This window comes from Struthio camelus, chromosome 7 (genome assembly GCF_040807025.1).
Source record: "Struthio camelus isolate bStrCam1 chromosome 7, bStrCam1.hap1, whole genome shotgun sequence".
Classification (NCBI taxonomy): domain Eukaryota; kingdom Metazoa; phylum Chordata; class Aves; order Struthioniformes; family Struthionidae; genus Struthio; species Struthio camelus.
Window position 1 is genome coordinate 527,952 of NC_090948.1, and position 22,901 is coordinate 550,852.

General features: G+C 44.0%; 1 protein-coding gene across 4 annotated transcripts in view; it reads right to left on the reverse strand.

The window, feature by feature from the left end:
- INPP5A (inositol polyphosphate-5-phosphatase A) overlaps window positions 1-22,901 on the reverse strand; it is a 261,753-nt gene that overhangs the window by 192,397 nt on the left and 46,455 nt on the right. The gene's annotated exons all lie outside the window — the stretch shown is intronic.

The window sequence follows — 22,901 nt, forward strand, 5'->3', positions numbered from 1 at the left end:
TAATAGTTATGACGCTAGCTGGTTGGAGGCTAACACAGACACGAAATTTCTGTTCCGGTCTATTTTCCCATCAAATAGGTTTTCAAGTAGTTAAAGACAACTTCATATTGACTGCTTGTTGAATGAAGATTTGCCCATAGGTGTCCAAAAAGAATTAAGAGTAGTCAAAAAATAAGAGAGAGAGAGACACACACACACACACACACACACACATATATATATATAAAAACAAAAGTTGAGGGCCTTTTCACCTGCTAAACATCAATTGCTTTTTGTTGATCACTCATTCTTGATGATTTTGAATTTTAGACACTACTGGTCAAGAAGGTGAAATTTTCACTCCTTACGAACAGTTACTTTTTCTCATGATGAACTTTCTCAAGGAGTGGGTTAGCCCTTGTTTTCAGCTCTCCAGAAAATTCATTGTCAGCAAAAACCAAGAGGATTCCCGGATCAGAAACTCTGAGCAAATCCCACATCTTGCCCTCTGCAATTTTGCTACCAAGTCAGCTCTGTCCCTGGGAGCGCTGAGGACCGTAGTTTCCCTGCTAGATAAACCAGAGCAGCCCCATCTCCTACCCATGCCCTTCCCCTCCACTGAGCAAAGCGACCCAGAGCAAGAACAAGGCAGCTACAGACGCACTCAGAAACTGAAGACAGCCAAGCAGCTGAGCAAGCAATAAAATGTTCCCTCTAAAAATGGCCATCTTCTTTACTGCTTGTGTTGCAACTTAAACTTTCTGCTCATCTTGAATTTAATAAGGCAACCCATTGTGCAACAATAAATAAGAAGTACAGGCTAGATTGTTAATAGTTATTGTTGCTTTTTAGGAAAAAAAAAACAGAAACCAAACAAATTAGCTAATATTAGCTGCTCTGACTTCAAGCCAACCTGTGTCCTAACGTTATGATGGTAGAGTGATTAAGGATTGGTAGGTTTGGTGCTATAAAACAGATGCGAACCTGGGCCGTGCATGCTTGTTTTGTATATGATCTAAAGAAAAAACCAGATTCAAACTCTCTAACTCCACATGTCTGGTAGTTACGACGCCCAGATGAGCCAGCCCTGTGTTGTATCACAGGCAGGTGTCAGCAACGCTGTGTATTTGTTTCAAAACAGAAAGTATGGCCTTATTAACTAGGTAATAGGCAGTTTTAGTGTTGTTAAAAGACTCTTAACTTTTCTCTTCAGTTTGTTTATGCCAGCTGCAAGAGGTCCCAGGGACCTCTTAAATATTAAACGCAACCCAAAATCAACAAAAATCATTCGTAAGCAAAAATCCAGTAAGGAAAACCAAATCCAATTCCAGCCTATATTTACAGGAAGAAACTCAGGCGCAGGTCACACGCGACCCCACGCGCACAAACCTGCCTTCGAGGCCCGCGTGCTCCAAAGCACGAGGTTCTTCACCGAGAACCTCACCTCGTTTCAGGCACGGTCTTTCCATCTGAAGCATAACTAACTAAGCTGCTTTATTTAGCATGTTTTGAAGTCTTCAGTCAAATCAGCAGGCAAATCTCTAAATATGAACGGCAAGCACTACTCATATGTTCGTTTATATTAGCCATGGCTTTGTAAGTGAGAAAAACTGCCACCAACCAGAAACATTTAATGTAAATTATTCATATCTGAGGTATCTCAGAGGAGAAACTAAAGCACAACACGGCTTTTGTTTTTAAACGCAACTGAAGTGCTAAAACTCCCCCATTTCCTACATGACTAAGTGAAAATATTGTAAGATTAAGCATCAAAACATCGGGCTACCTCAGCGGGAAGTTGACAAGGCGGCTTCAGGGCCCTCCAACAGCTCCGCACCTACGGCCCGGATGCCCGGAGCTCGTTTCTGAGGAGTCAGATCAAATCCTGCACAGTTTGCTAGACAAACTGATCCCCAAGCAGGGAAAGCAATCTGCCGGGGGGGAGCCACCCTCTCCTGGAGGGGCTCCTCCACGCAGAGGGACCCCAAGCTCACTCCGGTCTTCTAATATTTTCTGTAGAGGAAGGGAGGGAGGGGAAAAAAAACAAAAACAAAAAACCTTCCACACCCCCCCACCCCCCCCAGAAGAGCAGTGCCCGGCAGACAATTTTGGACCAGGACTGCAGCAGTACGGGAGGGTCCGTGTAGCTCTCAATTCACTCCACCGCTACCTTTCTGTAGCAGATACCAAGGAAACACTGCTAAGTTTTCCAGCGGTAAGATACCACCAAAATACCATTTAACATGAATTCATGTTGAAGAAGCAGGAAAAGGGGGTGTAGGAGAAAAAAACCCAAGAGGCCTAGGTTCTCATCACCAATCCGCCGCCACAGGTCTTTGCAACTTACTGAATATCACTTAACCTTTCCATGCGTCGTGGCTCACCGAGATTAGTCACGGCACAAGAGACCGAGCAAGCAAACGCTTCTCCGGCCTTTGTTACCTACCGCCTGTCACAGAACGGGTAATGCTATTTACTTATCTTCTGTGTCACATCTCCGAGATCTTTGGACGACAGATAATATAAATGGAGAGTATCACTGTGTCAGCCCGTATTGCCCACCAGCAGAGAGATACAAACGTACGTAGAAAACTCGGGAGAACCTTCCAGCAAACTCAAGATCTCAAACTTACATAGAACAAATCTGCAACACCTACACTTTCAAGGTAGGCCAGGAATGTATTTTAAACATCAGGACTCAGCCACAAGTGACACCTAAAATAAAAGCTGCTAATAACTTTCCTATTACTGCATTTAGCTACTATGGTTTCTACTAAATCATGCGTTTGTTTGTGAAAAAGCAGGGGCAGCCTGCAAAATAATTCACGTGGAGGAAGAGTTAAAAAACACATACACACATCCCACACACAAACAAACAAAAAGCTTTTCTTTAACCTCAATAATCACTACCTTTAAACCCTGCAAGACAACGACAGATGTTCTCTGTGAAGTTACTGTATGCGTCCACCATAAGCACTTCAGCTCAGGAAACCAGACTGCGGCATGAAGTCCCTTCACTTGCACAGCCTTCTGGACAACTCACACCTGGCTCCTTGTTAATAAAAAAAAAAACCTTACAGAAACAAAAAACCCAAACAAATCAGAGGAGGGGGGGAAAAAATCAACACAAGCCAGAGAGCTAAGACAACTACTATTTAGAAGAGGCTCTATACCCTGCCAATATAAACCCTCCCAACACTCATTTTCTTTTAAATTTGCTTTTGGTTTCTGTTTTTCATTTTCAAATCAAATTTCACTCTTCGGTTTTATAGCCTATTTTTGTATGCGAATATCAACACCTACTGAAGAAGATGAGGTGTTGATGTTACTTGAACAAGGGCACCTGCGGAGACCTGGGCATTAGCAAGGCACGAACGTGCACATGTGCATGTATGAAATGCTGCAGCCCGTAGAGCTGATGGGGCACGACAACCACGCTGCCCGGCTTCCCACGCAGGGCTCCCCTGACCTGCAGTACCTCTTATGGAAAAACTGAAATCGCACGCAACCTTCCAACGACGGAAAATGTAATACGACTCATCTGGGTCACTGTGGCAACCCTGTTCTCACCTCTGCATGGCCACTGGCACGCAGAGGTAATGTTTTATCTCTCTTTGGTGGGTACGGGCAACCCAAGCCAGGTCTGGTGGTGGCCTTGCGCTCCGTGCCCTAAGGGCAGCCCTCTCTGACCTCCTGCACGAGCTGGCTGCAGACCACATCCAAGGTGCTCTGGGGTACCCTAGGAGCCAAGCGTCTCTGTGCTTACTGGTGGTCTCAAAACGCACACCTGGAACACCACCTACTAACACCCTCGTGGCACAGTGCATCATTCGGACAGGGAAGAGAAAAGATGAATTCAGGACACTAAGCAGAGGTATATATTGTTTTACAGCTTCACTTGCCTGCATCCCTTTAAACCAAGCAACAACAGAGAACAAAGTCACAGGGGAACAGGCATTTATAAAAATTTCAAAACCAAATCAGCTAAAAAGAGATGAATTATTAAAAAGCTGCAGGACCCTTTCTTGATTTCCTCCTTACTTTTTCCTCATCTGAGCAGCACAATTAAAAAACAAAATATAAACTGCAAAGTTACAAGTATTCACTAGAAATGACAAACATCTACATGACTTAATGTCAGGTAACCTCCTTGGAGCAGGTAACCTCCTTGGAGCTCCAGGTTTACCGGCCCACTGTTGCATTCTTGCTCCCACTGAGAATGGGGTGTGCATTTTTTGGCGGTCCCAAAAGCACACATTCGCTGCAGAACCCTCCCGTGGACGTCCCCCACGTTCCCCACGAGATGGCAGCAGGAAGACGACATGTCAAACAAGGGCGTAAAGTTGAATGCCAGCCAACAAGGGGCCCGGTTTTAAACTGCATTTAATTTTGTAAAAGGTCGAAAATTAATTCATCACAAGTAAGAAGAGCTGGGTCGATATATCATAGTTCACAGCCTTAGTTTTTTGAAGCAGATGACCACAGGTGGCAAAAGCCCAATGAAAAAATATTAATAGGTGCAGAATGAAGCTTTCAAACCTACAAATTAATTCCTTCCTGAGCTCCCAAGGGAAAACAGGAAGCCCTGAAGAAGTGGCAACAGGAACACACAAACCAGCAGTAGGAGAAACAGCACTGGAACATGGTACTAAAATCCTTCAGCATCTGATTTCCTGAAATTACCTACTAAGACGGCAACTAGGACTGATCATTAGGACTCCCTTATTAAAAAAAGGGGATTTTTGATCATTTTAATCTTGGTTGTTGTGACTCATTCCCTCTCTGCCCTCCGCTCACCCAGCTTGTCCATGTGCTCCCCCGTTCCTACTCTGCATGAACCATCACCTAGGCACTGCTGGACTGGCTCCCCTCTTTCCTCCCCATCTGCTGCAAGTACCTCGCAGTTCGGAAAACTGCCTTGCCCTTCTGCTATGGTCTCTCTCTGCCTTACCACATCCTTTCTTTTTGTTTTTACCACTCTCTTAAGGTAAAATTCCGTAATCTACTTCTCTGCCTCAAACCTCTCCCCAGTCACCTCTCTGTAAATTAAATAACACTGCGTTCTGAAAGACTGGAGAAGTATTATCTTTCCACCTGATTTTTATCTTCCTCTTATTTTTCTGTCTAAAAATAGATACATTATAATTCATGTCTTCCTCTCTTTGGCCTTCTTCCCATCCTTTCTCTCCATATTCTGTCCTTCATTAAATTATATCACTCTTCTTGTAATATAACTAAAATTAATCTTTTCCTTGTTCTCTTCAATGCTAAAATCCTTTTTCCAGTCACTGATTAACCGATTTCTCATCATTCACTAATCTGAACCTGCTTCATTAGCCTCCTCGTTTCTGGCTTCTCCTAGTTTTTCAAAAACGCTGTTGCTGGGGCTCCTCTTCTCCCCGTCTCGGTCTAAGCCCCACGCAGATGGCCCCACTGCATGCCCTCCGCCATCTGGCCAGACAGCAGTGGGCTCAAATTACATCAGGAAAGTGGGAAGTAAGATGCTGGAGAAAACTTGAAGCATCTTTTTCAAAAGAGTTTTTCGGTAAGGACAAGCCAAGCACTGGAGCAGATGACCTGGAGAGCTGGGAGCCCCGAAGCCCAGGCCGCGGCGCTCCCTGGCTCCTGCCCCTCTCCCTTGCAGCCGACGGGGGCCGTCAAGCAGCGCCCAAAGCCCAGACACGCTTCTCCTTATGCCCGCGGAGTATTGCCTCCCACCGGTCTCCCAGTAAAGCACCCTCCTCCAAGAGATGCTTCTCCTTGCCCCAGCAGATGACGATACCCTGGGCACCTTCTTCCCGCCATGCTGTCCTCCCTCAGCCCTCGAATTCCTCGGGGTGCTCGGCATGTTTTAGCCTATGCAGGTGCTGGTGTTTGTAGCACACCAAGTCTGTTCGGGGGAGTTTTGCTGAACATCACAGACACATATTTTTATGAGTTGAGTAGATGCACACAGACGGCCCCTCAAATGTGCACAACAGCTTTGAAACTTCGCCTTTGCATTCGGCTGTGCTACTACAGCAGATATCTCAAAGCCTTAAAGAGCATTATCCTGTTTTTACCCTACAGTTTCATCTAACTGCACACATCTCAACTGAACAGAGCCATAAATAGAAACTCTGCCCCCAAATACAAGCGTGACTTTTAGACTCCAGAATCATGTGGAATCTATGTTAAAATAACAGGGGACATATGTACCATGCGTCACAGCTCTCTTCAATTAAAAACCATTTTGACCTTACCCTGGAATTCAGGATCCCACTAAAACGGTCTCTTTTTATGCTGAGTTTCCATTTTGAAGTCTATTTATGTCATACTGGTTACTGTATTGGTCAGGCCTACGAGGAGAAGTAGTAGGCTTGCAGACACATGGATACCACATGAGTTGGTAATATCTTGAAAACAAGCGGCTTTTCAAAATGAACATACAAGCAGTCTCTCTTCTCCCCAGTGTTTCCATTTCATACAAAATTATACCCCACAGCCAAAAGAAAGCTTTAAAAATCTGCTGCAAAAATATATTCAGACACGAAGAAGTCTTTTTAAAAAGGAAAAGAAAAAATATATTTAGACAGAGTAAAAAGTCTTGTATAAAAAAAAAAAAAAGACAGAGAAAGAATGAACTAAATGAAACCAAATTAACAGCCTGTAAAATTTCTTTTTAGTTTCATTCAGCGGGAAATGGAAGAAAGTAGATGAATTATAGAAAGCAGATTCTATTTTGTGACATTTATTTTTAGCTAAGAATAGGCTTTTTTTTTAAAGTTAAAATAAAAATTTCTTGACTCACTTTGTGAAAACTCACTGAGCTTCAAAATGAACGCAGGAGAACTGGCTGTGAGGACTTCTATACAAAGAGTTGAACAGAAGATACAAACAGACAAAATTTCTAAATGACTGACTTAAATATTCCTAAGAACCCCAAGTGAACTAAGAGATTCCCTAAAAAGCTGTATAATGCTAAGAAATTTTTTTCAAGCTCAACAATAAAATTGACCCTACTGAAGTCCTACTCAGGATGCAGCAGTAATACCAGGTAGTACCATAGACTTTTCATTCTCTACCCTGCAATCTGTACTCCGGTCAAAGAAAAAAGTGAAATAGAAGCTATTTTTCCTGCATTTGCTATATATTTTTAAAAACTTATTTAACAAAAACAAAAACCAACCCTTTAATCAAGCTTTGTTTCACCAGTTACCAGGTTCACTCAAAAACTGGTTTCAGGTCTATCGATGTGATCATTACAGCTACTTTGCTAGAAACGTTCAGATTAAGATTTGTAATGTACTACAGTATCTTTAGAAGTTTTCTGGCAACCCCTTGACATTTACATTCAAAGATCTATTTGATTTAAATACCAGGCTTACCATTAAATGACCTTGTAAATGCTCTCATTGTCCTGCTCTAAATATCAAGCTATACAGATGATGCTAAGGAAAATCCATAGCAAATTAGTAGTATTATCATGACATTTTGTACCAACTTTGCATTAACAGTTGACCAACAAAAAGATGATAACTTGAGTGTTATGTTCAAGTCCTTGGGGTACCAGATTTCAAAGTCAATGGAGACAAACCAATGGGGACCAAACAAGGAAAAAAAAAAGAATTCTCATAAATCTAAGGGCAGCTTCTAAAGAAAAGTACAGACTCCGCAACATCTGAACTTTTATTTGAACGCTATGTTTTTATCACTTATGTTTGCACAGATAACTTCCAAATGCAGAGGGTTACTCAATTCAGTGCCATGGAAAGCTCACAGCTTTCACAAGCAGCACTAGAAGAAGAACAGTCTCCTGCTGCTGTTATCCCCCTTGGACAGTGACAGTCAAAGTTCAAGACACAAATGCATGGGAGAAGTAATATAATTACTAGACCAATTAATGCAGTTGGAAAAAAATGGGCTTTTGGACACAGGTTTTACTGTAACATTTAGGGCAGTTTTACTCCTCTTACGGGAGCAGTGACTTGTTGGATGCTGCATCAAGAGAAAGACAGACAGATGATAAAACATAGTACATAGGACAAAACACAATCTATTACGGGATCGGAAGAGTGAAGGACAGGAAGAGAACAGTGCCCACCCTTCCTGTTATACGGGAGCCTGGACTGCATCGCAAGCGTTGAACAGCCTGCAGAAGGAGAAAGGTTTGCCACGCAAAACGCAAATACCGAGAAGAGAAGACCACCCGGGCCTTCCTGGTAGCCTTGTGCCTAAAAGAGAAGAGCTGACGCCTCTGCAGCCAAGGATTTCTCCCCCGCATAGGGGAGAGGGTGGCAGAGGTTAAAGGAGAGAGATGCGTTCCTGGGACAGACCGACAGGCGGTTCTGGCCTGGCGCCGTGCGGGACAGGGCACCGCTCACGCCGGACCCACCGCTCCACGTGCACAGCTTCTACGGACAGCGAGATAACGGACTAGCGCGCTGACCTCTTACAGACGCACTGGAAATGCCTATCCTGGCCCCTCCTGTTCAACCTAACCCGAACAGCCGATAGCCGAGTATCTATTAAAAATGCAATAAATCCCTATTTTGTTTACTTTCTTTTCTGTTGACCTCCTTTCCTGTGAGTTGTTCTAAATCAAGAGACAATACATGGTGAGAATACAAAAAGAAGCCAAAGTAGTTACAGCTTCCTGTGGAATAATGCAGAAAACATGCTGCTGACAGCCTCCAAAATGAGAAATGCTGCAGAAAAACAGATGAAGTAGATCTCTAGGAATCTGAGACAGATAAACAGGCTACTGCCCAAAAAGCTGTGCATCCGCTAACATACATCTCCAGCAGAAACAGCAGGAAAGCCTATAAAGCCTATATTTCCAGTGAAAAGCCAACAGAAGCCGAAAGAAAAATATAGGGAAGCTACTATCTGAGAAGCCTGCATTTTCAAAGAATTGACACTGTCCACAAAACACGTTTTACACATTAAAAAAAAAAAAAAAACACAGTACCTGTTAGGAGGATGAAAAACTCATACATCTGCTCTGTAACTGACTCCAGGAGACAGAGCTTTCCCAGCCAGGGATGAGGTGTCGTAAACCAAACAATACTCTTTCTTAAACATAGAAAATGCAACCTAAAGCAATCACAGCAAAGAGTAACCTGTCAAAGAATAAACAAACTATTTTGATTACATCTTCGGGCAACATCAGGAATGACTTAAATGAACTGAAGCAATTAACAAGTGCCTATCTCTTGAAAGGCACGAGCAGGACGTATCTGTTACGGCTGATACCGAGATCAGAATCTGCCAGACCTCTAACAACACGAGAAAGGGAACGGGGAAAGAGCTTCCTTTCTCTAGCTCCCAGCACATAACGGTGGCAAGCGCTGTCAGGGTAGCAGTCTGGACAAGATCTTCCACACCTTGAGCACCGCACGGATCTTGAAACTAATCTAACGTGCTATGACAAAACAAAAACCCATAAAACTAAGGCTAGAAGTGGACACCTCACAAGTAGCAGCTGAAGCAAGCTCCAGTTCATCAGCAGCTTCTACTCATGAAGCCAAAAATAGTGCTCAAAAAACAGAGAGTAAAAGCCTTGCCGCTGACACCAGACTTCAGAAATTGCATCTTGCACCACTGAAACCAATCACACCCTCTTCAGGAATATTTTTGACAAACTTCTAGCTGTGGAATCGTCACGATACCGTGGCATGACCTTAGAGGTAGAAAGGTAGAGCTCAGCAGGAGACAAACCTGTGAGAAACGGCCACTGGAAGAGCCCTGTAAGACGCAAGACAGAGAGCACTGTAACACCTACCACAGCCTCGAAATAAAACAGCATGAATAGCAAGTAAGAGAAAGATAACAAAAAACGCAAAGAGCCTCTGCTACAGAAAATAGAAGGCAACCAACAAATTTTACTAAGGTAAAAAAAATCTTCAGGATTTCTGAGCGGAAGTTGTGAACGAATTTTCTATGAAGAACGGATTCGTACTGAAAGTACTAATAAGAAAAGAAAATAAACAAGTCTGAAGATTTTAAAGGGACTCAGAATACTCGTTAAGGTCCTTTGCCCTGCAGGCAAGCGACACGCTCTGCCGGCACGCAGCAGAAAGGGTCAGGGACTACTGAGTTCCTGTAAAGTGCCAGAAAAAGCCCTGCCCAGAACGTCAGGTAACGCGCGATGCACATAGCGGGCCAGGGCAGCAGCTGCCAGGTGGTCCACCGGAGCAAGCCGGACACTGCTGCCCGCCGACCCGCGGGGCCTACCGCCAACTGCTGCAATAGCCCGGCAGTCAGCGCGGTGGACAAGCGCTCTTGGACACGTTCACCGGTCTCTGCTGCTCTGTAACTTCTGTTAGCAGTAGCCTCCTCAAACTGATTATTCCCCCAAAATAAAATAATTTAAAAGCGATCACTGGTGCCCTTGCACTCCAGAAGAGGAACAGGAAATGACTAAGTTACGACATTTTGGTCACTCTGTCCTAGGCAGACCTGATGAGAATAAAGCAGGCTTAAAAACTTTTCCGATTCAAAAAAAAATACATCTTTTTACTCTATTGCACATGAATCTCACACTGTAACCAGTATGAGTCACATGTTCACTTGATAAAATTATGCCTTATGCTTCAATTCATCTCCCCGTCTCTCTCCAGTTCCTCGGGGTCCTGATCAGAGCTACACAGAAGCAAACGCAAGAAACACGACGAGACACATGTCGGTAGAAGCTGCTTAAGATGTCAGAGTCTGCAAACGCTCGTTCCAGGACAGGATGACTCGGCAGTACCAGGACGGGGCAAAACAACTCCTTACAGGAAAGGACAAGATAGCGAGAAAAAGGAAGCGGCACAAATACACCGCACTTGGAACAGGACTGGGAATTTCCTTTCCTGCCCCTAAGAGCAACTCTATCTTAGGCTCTAAATTTGAATAATCAGAAGGCCCTCCTAAATTCCACTGGCGTAAAGGAACAAAAAGCCCGGCCAAGGACACTACTCAAAGAAAAAAAGAAATGCAAACCACTCATTATCAATGGAAAAAAATACAGTTTACACGTCAAACTTTGTTCGTTCTGAGGTCACTGATTCAAAGTTTGCATTTAATAAAGGATGATTTGAAACCAGTGACTAAGCGTGATCTATCATTCATATGAACAGCTACATCCCAAGGTAAAGTTCATGAATCACATACAATGACCCACAAGTTTGTAATGCAACACTTGTAATTGTCAAGTACGAAGGACAAAACTGCGCTCCGAGTATATTGCAGCAATAAAGCGTTAGAGCAAACAATGCGTACAGCAACACAGCAGCGCGATGCCAGACTACCTCTTCTGCAAAGTCTATTCTGTAAGACATTCAGCCAACAGTTCCCATTCCATCCATGCTCTTACAAAAATAAATAAATAAAAGCCAGGAAGCTCCTCTCGCCCATGATTCTGTGCACGCTACTACTTAGCAACGCTCCAGCCCAGCAGAGCCACCATGCCTACGCTTAAGCACGCGTTTGGGCGCTTCGCAGGACAGGATCGAGCTGAGACACTAAAGGATTTAAGGTTGCGCCAGCGCCTTTACGACCACCATACATGCCGTTCCAGCGAGTACGTCTCGCCCAGCAGCCCCCAGCGCGCGGAAAGAAACCTTGCGACCACTGCTGAAGCACGGCCGCACGACAGGCGGCATCCTCCTTCCTCTCCGCCGGGGACGGCCGACCGCCTCGGCCGGGGAACGGGCGGCGCGGGCACGCTCGTGCAGCCCGCCCCCGCGCTCCAGCTTCGCGCCGGGTCCCCTCTCATGCCGTATTGGAGATGAAACGCGACAGAGGACGCAGGATTCTGGAGCCACGCGTTTCAGCCGCAGCACGCCTGGGAAAGAGCGCTCAAAGCTTTCAGGGCAAGCGCTGAACCTCCTCCCTACGCGGCGCTACGGGATTTATAAAGCTAATGCTAACGGGCTTTCACAGCTAATTAAAGGCTATGCCTGCCAACCCCCTGGAAAACACACTCCTGAACACCGAGACGAGCGCAAATGAAAACGTGTAGCTCTATTCACAAGTATCAAACATTCCTGTGACCTTCTGTTTTTCAACTGTGCCTTGACTGACAAACTTAATTTTCCAACAGATAGCTTTAAACATTGATGTAACTGTGTATGGTTTCATATCTATCTGTATCTATATATATACACATATACACACACATACAGAATCACAGAACGGTTGAGGTTGGCAGGGACCTCTGGAGATCATCTAGTCCAACCCTCCTGCTCAAGCAGGGTCACCTAGAGCATATTGCCCAGGATCACATCCAGACGGGTTTTGAATATCTCCAGCGAAGGAGACTCCACTACCTCTCTGGGCAACCTGTGCCAGTGCTCTGTCACCCTCACAGTCAAGAATTTTTTTCTCAGGTTCAGGTGGACCTTCCTGTGGTTCAATTTCTGCCCGTTGCCTCTTGTCCTGTTGCTGGGCACCACGGAGAAGAGGCTGGCCTCATCCTCTTGACACCCCCCCTTCAGATACTTGTACACATTGGTCAGATCCCCTCTCAGTCTTCTCTTCTCCAGACTGAACAGGCCCAGCTCCCTCAGCCTTTCTTCAGAGGAGAGATGCTCCAGTCCCCTCATCATCTTTGTAGCCCTAAACACACCCACACCCACACCCACACCCACTCGATAACCTGTAAACTACCTGAAATTATGCAGCTGGCAGCACCCGCAGGCCTGTACAGCCGCTCTGCTCTGCTCACGTAGCCGGTACCCAACGAAGCCAAAGTGGACAGCGACGATACCGACAAGACTCATTCCGGTCATAGGTCATAAACGTAAAATAAGGAAAAGTGAACGTTTCCCCTTTTCTTTCATAATGCTAATACTAGTCATATACACACATGAATGGAAAGCCAGTAAAGCAGCAGACTTAGGAAAGGTGTATATACTACATATGTATGTATACACGTGACAGATATATACACATATTTGTGCCTCTGTGTGTATTTATATATACATATTCCAAGAAAAGGGTATTAATACTTGTCCCAAGTCTACTGCTTTATAAGTTATCCAGTGTCAGAACTGAAAAAAGACTTTTCACAACACTAGTGAAGTTCAGTTTTCAATTTTAAACTTCCCACACTATGATTACCTCAAGATATATGTTCTTTAGTTACCTATAACTTAACTTTACCAAAAATAATTACTTGCTTAAGTGTTAAATTACACTAAGATGAAGCAAAAAGCCTTTTCGACTCTCAGAATTTTTAATGTGGAAAGTAACAGATCTCATAGCAACAAGACCAGATTTATGCCGTTCTAACATAAATCTGGAAGTTAAATTAAGCTATTTTAAAAGCTATTTTAAAACAAGTTTTTTTTTAAAGGTACATAGCGTAAGGATAATGTTTATTTTCTGCCATATACGTGAATATGCATGCACAACATACATGGCAATGCTAAATACCGCTGTACACATACTTTCCTTGAGAATGCATTGCAACAAAAGATAAAAAAATAGACCACAACTCTGAAGTTCTGACCTTGTTCCACAATCCACGCGTTAGGAAAATCCAGCCAAACGTAAACTGTAGTAGGAGAATTACCAACGTGTATTTCCCACAACTCTATTTAACTGGTTTATAAATAACTGCCACGATTTTAATTGAAAAGTCATGAATCTTAACTATAACCTTACTGTAATGAATTCCCAATATGTTTCAAATTTAACTTCTATTACCAACTTTTTATTGAAAGATTCCTCTTGGATATTTGAGTAACCAATGTGCTAAGAGTATTAACGACAGTTAATCCACTACCCTGCGTTTATGACGCCACACATGCCATAACTGTTAGTAAAGAACAGGGATCATCCGATTAACACACTCAAGCTTTTAACTATTTTGTATCCCGATTTTGGAATGGCTGGTCACCAGACGTTATGTTGAAAAATAGGGTAAATAAAAATTAATCTGTTCTTGCGTACGGATAGACAAAACAGACTTCTGGCAGTATCCACAGCCACCACCACGGTCTACTGCGTGGGGTTTTTTCGTTTGCTTTTTTTAGTGTTGTTTTTGTTTTTTTTAAATAGAACTAAAAACTCTCCCTAGGCTGAATTTGGGGATAATTATTACCCACAACTGTTTTAAAATGTACACGATACAAAAACATCTGGTTTTAGGATACAGTTTTTACAAGTTAAATTAAAAAGCTAAATCTACAACATAATCGAGCGTCCTTTCCAAATCCCACAAGAAAAACTGCTGAGCCAACAAACTTCTTTGAAAAGTAACATCAGAAGAAAGTGACTGGACTTGTCAATAACTGCTCTTGGAGGGTTCCTTGCTCCAAAGCCTTGCTGCGCACTTGGTGCTTTTCGGCTGAGAGCAGAACCTTTTAGAGAGCAGCGTTGGCCAACGCTTCGTGCCCCCAAACCGCAGAGGAAGGTGGGCACGGCAAGAGAAGTGATAGATGAACTAGAAATCTATAACCTTTTTTTTTTTTTTCTTCAGATGAATAAAGGAGGAGGAAGAAACCAAACCAAACCAAACCCTGTTGCTCAATGTCAAGAGCCAGATAAAGAATTTGGGTCTCCCAAGGCAAGTACAGTGAGTGGCACTGGAAGCTGCATGCTGAGCCCAGAGGTGATGCTGCTATCACGTAATCTGAATTTTTGTATGTCCGAGATATAACAGGGACATAGGTAAGAATTTGGGAAAATTTTAATTGTAGAGTTCCTAATGAAACAGAAAGAGAGAAAACAACAGTGAAAATTGCCACAAAAGCCAAAGAACAAGCCAGTTCTTCCTAAAAACAAGATTTTATAGTGGCTTGAAAATGCCCCATGCATCTCATCGAGCCTGTTGGCTGTTCAATGGTCCAGCTCTTTACAGACACACTGCGCCGGTACCTTGACACGGAGCACGCCAGACACCCCACGAGCCCCCCAAAACGAGAAATGAGTGCACCAGAGAGAGCACGGCGGGTTAGCCGATTCAGTATGTCTGACTGCACGTCCTGCACGCAGCCAACCGCGCGTACCGCCTCGGACAGCTGCCGAGGCAAGCCGGGCAAGGAGCGCTGCCGAGCGGCGGGCAGGTATAAACATCAGCTAAAAGCAAGCGGCACCGAAGCAGAAGAGCTATCACACAGCACGCTAGAACTTAAGTACCGTTCTTAAGCTTCACCTCAAGCTGCAAAAAAGATATATGAAAGTAAAAGATGGGTCTTTTTCACAAAGTATGTTTTCCTTTCACAGATGGCACTAGACACTCCCAAAACAAAACCTTATCAAGCTTATCAGGAAATTTGAAGTTAGCTATCTGAGAACGTTCAAACTCATTCTTACCCCAACCTAAAAATTAAAGTCTAGTAACCTGCAAGCGATGCTAGGAAAGACCCCAGGGCAGGGGAGAAGAAAAACACCACGAACTAGTGAGATCCCTTCACTTTTTCTTGATTCAAGCGGCAGTCAGATCTTCTGAACTAACAGAATCATACACACACTGTGTGTGTTTCCAGGGCAAAATTACATGTTTTGCCAACTACCCTAGGTCTTCTTCGACCCTGAGGAAGAAAGAGAGTCAGTGGTGTTCTGTTTCATACTAAAAAGCTAGGAGAAGGAATTTTTTTCCTTTGAATAATGCAAAAAATAAGATCTCAGACACCTGTGGTGTTACACAAAAACTCTGCAAGTAAACTGGTTAAATGTAGCTTTTGAAGAAATACCTTACATCACATAAATGGAAGAAAGACTTATAAATTCAAAAATCTGCTTCAGTTATAAACCCTGGTATGGAGCTATCATCTCCAGTATAGAAACAATTAGACAAATACATCTCTCACTTCATTATTTGAATACCATTACTGTAGATGGTAAGGCAAATGCCAAGGAAACGCCAGCAAAGGAACATTTTATCCTCAGTTTTGGCATTTTGAGTCAACTGACATATAAGCAGGTAAGAGCAATGTTATAATCACCCTCCGGAAGGCAGAAATAGAGTCTGGAAAAAGGTTACAGTATTAGGAATCTGTTAACCAAAATCTACATATGGACATGAATAACTCCAGTGTCTGACAAAGATTATATATAAACATGTTGACCTGACTTAAAGTCCTACTTTTCCATTAATAAAAGTGGGGTTTTTTTGTATTAAATAGCAGCTTTATGGACATTTTGGCTACTTTGATTCAATTAAGAGGTTAGAATTTGTTCTGCAAAAAAATTACAGTATTATGCAAATACTCACTTTTGCAGACAAACTTTCATGAGCTTTGGCTCATGAGATACATGTACTGAGGCACAGCACGGCATATTAACTACTCAAAGCAATCAGTGCTCTTTCCTCGAGGAAAGATCTGCATTTACAAGCTAAACGCTTTTTGGCGGGCACTGCTCTATCGGGGATGAAAGTCCGAGGCCTTCCCAGAACCATGACAGAACCGATTCCAAGACTAACACATCAGCAATGCGTCAGCTGTCAGAGATGGGGCTCCAGCACACCCTATTAAATCCAAATGGAGATCTTTCCTGCCAAAACATCATAGTCTGAAGACTGGCTGTCGATTTACTGCCAAGGGAAGCACGAGGGATGCCAGAATGCAGTTCATCACACTAATAAAGAAATATATAGTGATCTAGCTTAAGTATTTGATAGCAGAGTAGACTATATGAAAGCTGTTTACATCCTACTTTTGGAAATAAAGCACTGAGGGAGATTCTTGGAAACTAACTTTGAGGTAGAGAACGGGTTTTCAAATTTTTGCTGTTGTGCATGCTTCTATGCTACGTGCATCTTTGGTCAACGGACCTATAACCCACATAGGTTATTTTAAGTTTTATTCAGAACCGTCATATGGAAATGCCAAGACAGTTTTGGCTTTGCTTGGAGGGAATCTGGCAAAGAACATTCAGAACCTGACAGAGTTCTCCTGCAGAACAGCTCCTGCCAGCAGGCCACCAGGGGACGAGCCACATTTTGCCAAGATTAAGTGTTTGAGGCTGCAAAGGAGCTCTGGGATGCACACCCCAGGAAGAATTAAGCAAGCTTTGCAGGCTCAGAAGGATCTCAAGACAAGTCACATATACACAGAGCGGTGCTAGTTCACAGCACTGACACCAGTTTGTCTGCCAGGCAGAGGTCTGTGAGCCACATATGCTTCACGTGATGTTCAACAGCATCCAACTCTCAAGACCTTTTACTACCAAGTTCTTGGCATTAGAGGCCCCAAGTGAAGTACCTGAAGCCGGTGGGCTCAGAAGTGCTGCACCTCAAATGCTGGAGTCACCTTAAGTGATGAGCATTAAACGCTGCTTTACTGTACTACATTGCCCCAGTCAGCATAAGCGAGCTGAAAACCACGGCAGACAACTTGCACGGCCCAGCTCACCCAATTTAACAGCTCCAAACACTAGGCACCAAATGACATTAATGCAAATGGATATAAGGCCCCTACTTCATCATGAACTGAGAGCAGACCTATTAACGATCATCACTTAACCAAAAATACTGAAGCTGTATTTTTGGCACCACCGAGACAGAGGATCTTCACACAGCATGGAGCACCAAGTGTTTCACACAAAAAACTCACTGGAATCATTTCTACCATACTCTCTGCTCCAGACTGAGTCAATGTGACAGGAGGTTGGGGGCCTAATGTTATTTATAGCATTCCTGGGCCACTGTTAGCATTTGGAAGATGAGTCAGCAGTGCCAAAGTCTGTCCTGACACAGAACTCACGCCAGATAATTCTAGCTCCTTCAGCAAACCGTACAACGTGTACTAGACAAGGAGCGGGCACTAAGCTCCTTAGAGCAGACAACATCACAAATCCAGTGTGGTCTCATTCATTGCTCAGTTTAAGTGAGCGGACCCGAGAAGTCTGCCGTGGATAGGGTGAGGGTAGGGATAGGGTGTGGATAGGGTTGCTGGAGCAACCTCTTCTACTGCTGCATGTCACAACTAGTTCCCCTTAAGCAAAACCACACGTTTTTGGTTTTGCTTTAAAACAGAAAGGACAGGAAAAAAAAGTCAACAGGGAAGCATCAGTGGCCCTATATTTATTCTAACTGACACCTTTGTCTATTAAGGAAAAATGGAGAGGAGCTGAATCCTCTCCCCTTTCACATCCTCCAGAAGCAAAAGAAAAGGACTAGCAGCCCCAAAGGAAACTGCTTGCTGTTTGAAAAAAGGGAGAGGGGAGAGGGCAGAGGGGAGACCCTCATGATTATAGCAGAGCAAGCCAAATCTCTCCCCTTTTTTTTTTTTTTTTCCTGTTTTTAAGTAGCCATATTAGTATATTGTCTTCAGCATCGTATACCTCCTTCCCCCTCCCCGCCCTTTTTGGCTGAGCTGCCTTTTCCTCAGCAGCCCGAGAAACTTATTCCTGCTGTCTGCCTAGACATGCAAAAAGGTGCACAGTTAAAGCCAGACTGCAAGTATCGTCCTCAGGATCTCATGCGGTAGTTAGAAACTCATGCAAAAACACGACACACGCAGTCATCCAGGATATTTCATAGGCTAAAAAGAATGTGTAGACTTTCATTTCAAGAGTATTCCACCTTATTAAAATTTGCTGTCCAGTTTCAGAAGTGACGAGTAAAAAAGGAATGAAAGGTAAGAAATGGGGAAAAAATTTGGTAGTGCTATTAAGAAGAGATCCTTACATATAACTTTTAAGACTCTACAACATGAAGACAATTCCATGCTCTTGACCTTTGTGTCTTCTTAGTTTAATAGAATTTTTAATATTAGGACAGGGAAGGTTTCAAAGATGAGGTTCATGTGTTACAACTGCACCTAATGTGCAGTTGCTTTAAGAAGAAAAAAAATATATATATAGATGATACTTCTAAAAATAAAGTATAGCAGGAGAAAATAAATCTTGGGAGCCATGGCCAACCAATAACATATAATTTAGATAAAGTGCTAAAATGAAAACAATTTAGCTCAATTTTATTACCATTATTTGATGCAATTTCCAAGAAGTCAAATCATCCGAATGCACATGTAATTGGAAGTAACATCCTTGGTATTCTCAAGTTTCCATGAAAGATCATCAAATGTCTTGGAGCTGGGCAATCTTATGACAATATATATTGACAGAGACATACTGATGTCCCTTAATGAAGTGTTTTATCTAGTCCGCTTCAGCTCAAGCAACAAACTCAAATGAAATGCATAAAAGTGTCTCTGTTGCTTTTTACAATAGGCGCACAGTTAGACTTGTCATAGACATTCATCTCAAAACCTAAGTATCAATTAATCTGGAAATAGTGATTTTAGCTGCCTAAAATTTTATTTTCTCCAATACTTTGTGTATACATACCCTGCGGACTGTTTAGGCCCTACATATGAAAAAAGAGCCTCTTGCTATATAGATCCATTAACAGGATTAAGGCCCCAGACTTCTACCTACAATGACTAATGAATAATACCTAAATATCCATATACTCAAAGTTTTTGCTGGTTTCACACAGGATTCGCTTTTAAAGAGTGTATCAGGATACCAGTCTTCGTGTTACAAAGATGAAAAACAAGTAAAAAAAAAGAAAAAAAACTTCACCCACCCCCCCCCCCCAAAAACCCCATACGTTCCCAAAGGACAAGAGTGCACCATGTACTATGAAATGAAGTTTTATTGGCTTTCATAGGAGAAGAAAATGAGGAATAAACTCATGAAATAAAACCAAAATACATTATCAGCTTCGATTTATGTAATGCTCTGTTAATTCATACGAGGTTATTACAGTGGCAAAAAGGCAGTACTCATGATAATTTTGGAATTTACATAAAGAACTGAAACGAGTACAAACTAGGCATTAGAGTTCGTAATTACATCATCTTATAAGGACATTTGTTACTGCACAAGAACATGGCAAGCAGTATTAACCTTCCTCAACCCTCAAAAAACATTCAGCACTTTATCCCAATATCTAGGTATTACATTAAGGGGCAACTACAAGAAAGGTTTTGAATTCTGAAATCATATAGGTAACTGGATATTTGCAGAGAGCTTTTCATTCAAAGCAGTCTTCCTGTTCTTCGGGAGAGGCAGAAGTGAAATTTACTACTGTCACAGAAATTATCCTTTTTTTTTTTCTTCTTCCTTTCTGCATTTCAGCTGCCTCAAAAGCTAAATCAGGAAAAAAAAAAGCCACCACTTGTTTTAAACAAATAAATGTTGTGACACTTATCACTGTTCACCATTTCCTGTTTGTTTTTGAAGACTGCTAACTAAACAGGCCTCTGCTGCAGCCCTGTTCCTTGCACCTCTCACAACCCTGTATCCAGCAGGCACAAAGATGATCTACTCACTATTATTTGCCAAAGATCTGCTGTACTTGCTTAGGAACGTCTCTTGATCCATTTATTGCACCAACCAATCTTGGATGAGGACTGCAAAGCAGTGAAAACAAACTAATTCCTATTATAAGGGAACATGCCTGGAACCGCAGAGTGGGGACCTCTGGAGATGGTCTGGTCCAAACCCTGCTCAAGCAGGGTCCGCTGGAGCCAGCTGTGCTCCCAGGACTGCGTCCAGCCAGGTTTGACTATCTCCAAGGATGAAGACTTCACAACCTCCCTGGGTGACCTGTTCCAGTGTACAACCACCCTCACAGCAAAAAAGCTTTTTCTCATGTTTAAATGGAATTTCCTGTATTTCAATGTGCGCCCATTGCCTCTTATCCTGGCACTGGATACCACTGGGAACAGTCTGGCTCCACCTTGTTTACTTCCTTAGAAAAGATAAAGGAATGTTGACAAAAATAAAAGTTTTCCTTTTCGAAGGAAGTTTATCTGTTTGTTTTTAAGGAGAGAAAAATGACAACCCATGTTCCTCTCAGCTACACAGAGATAAACAACAAAAACTTTCAGTTTCCATGTCACAGTAATTTAAGGACCATCGGGAACTTCATCTTAACAAGGACGAAGGACTTCAAGAAGTCCTAAAAATAAGAGAAAAGGAAGAAATTAGTACAAAAGCTCCCTAGCTCATGCCCAAAGATGCTATACGCTGCCTCCCTCCTGATTCGTTACGCTTCTGGAGGTGCTAGGGAGTGGGCCAGCGAGGCAGATCAAGCAATCCACCCTGACCTTGCAGCTTGCTGCCAGATACCCGTAGAAAAACCTTCTTCTACCGCATTAGGCCGAAACTAAACGCGGTTGGAAAACACCATCCCAAGGAACTACCACACAGTGGCTTCTTTGACGACACAGAGCGCCGTGTAACTCCGTCCTGCTTGTCCAGCAACGCTGGTGCCTCACGTGCTTGCAAGAACCAGAGCAAAACAAATATTCTTAACGATTCGGGAAAGTTCAAGTGCAGCGAAATACAGTGCGGTACTGTGCTTTTAAAAAATATATATATGTAATTTGAATTCCTAAGGCAGACAAAACATTAAATCCGGAAAGCAAGAGCATTTTGTATAGAAATGCGCTACCGGAATGTCCCATTCTTTAAACGTACTCTTTTTTTAAACATACAAACGCGATTTGCTTGCTTCCTCCACAAGGACCCACAACTCAAATCTCAACTGAAATTAAGCATAGTAGAGGTAGCAGCTGCACCACTGTCCTAGCAAGCAAATAAGCAAGAGTACAAATTTTAGGAAGTCTACAACGCAGTGTTTTTAGCACACGCTAAGCAGGAGGCTTACACCCTCTGGGACCTCCAGGGCAAGCGAAACACCCAGAAAACAAACAACAGTGTGTTTTCACCGTACACATCAAGCAATGCTCAACAGCATCACTTGGCACCTGCAGCCTCTTTCCATGGCTTCCCTTTGCCTGAGGAAGGCCGCCCTCCCGCCTGCGCACGCTACGGACGCCCGCTCCCTGCCCGTAACACGCCAGCCCCGCTCCTCCCGCGGTGGGGCACAGGCGAGGGACAGCGCGCACCGGGGTGGCACGACCGACGCGGGGCCGGTCGCCCCGCACGCGCGAGCTCCACGGGGGTCTCCTCCAGGCCGCCTCAGCTGCTTCCTCCTATCTCCTTCTCCAACGCAACCACCACTTTACTGCTTTCCCTTGGGTTGCAGAAATCCAAGATTTCTGTCCTGCCCCAAAATCTGCCTGAAAGGGGCCAAAAGATTCAAAAGGTCTCAGGAAGAAGAGCAAACGGACAGCATGCTCCTAGATGCCTCTTTTTCTGGGGAAACCAAGCAAAGGCGACAGTCTCCCCCCTTCCTAGGGGGGCAGCTCCGCCTCTCCCTGCTGGAAAGAGTCACGGCCGTCACCTTGACTGCGACGACCTCTCTCGTCTCTCTATTTGTAAGGGGAAAAAAAACAACCGTTGGCCTTTTTCCCCCCGCTCTGCTCCCTTCCATCCCCGCAGGGGCGGCTCTGCGGGCGCCACGGCCCTGGCCGGCGGGGGACCCACGCGGGCCCACCTCGGGCGCCGGGTCCCCCCGAGCCGGCGGCGGGCTCCGGCCAGCTGGGAAGCGCGCGGCCGTCGGGCAGACCAAAACAGCACGCAAAACTTGCCGCGTTCCTACGGCTCGGACGAGTCAGCCGGCCCACGTATTTAAAGAGAGGTTTCCTGCTGAACGCAGACGGGGACACACAATCCCCGCGTATTCCTGAATCCGTGAAACAGAGCTACGAATTTCTCACTCCTTGGCAAAACAGTACAACCCCTCCGTTTTTGTCCCCTTTCTCCTACGCTGGAATTAGGTTGACATTTCAGTAATTTCATCCTGAAAGACCGTCTATTTTTAGAGCCACAAGGGAGGGGGAAGCGGTTCGCGTTCAGAAAGCGGCATCGCCGCGCGGCTCGGCTCCTCGCAGAGTCACTGACCTTCTGCATGATAAAGCCCAGTTTTTCTCCCTTAGCGGCGGGCTGCCGCAGCGCTGCGCTGGAGGGGGGGACGCGAGGCGCAGGCCAGAGCTCTCCAGACCCCCAGCCAACCCACTGCCACGTTGATGCACACACAGTGACGTTGACTACCTTTTTCTTTTTCTTCATTTATTTAACGTATTTTT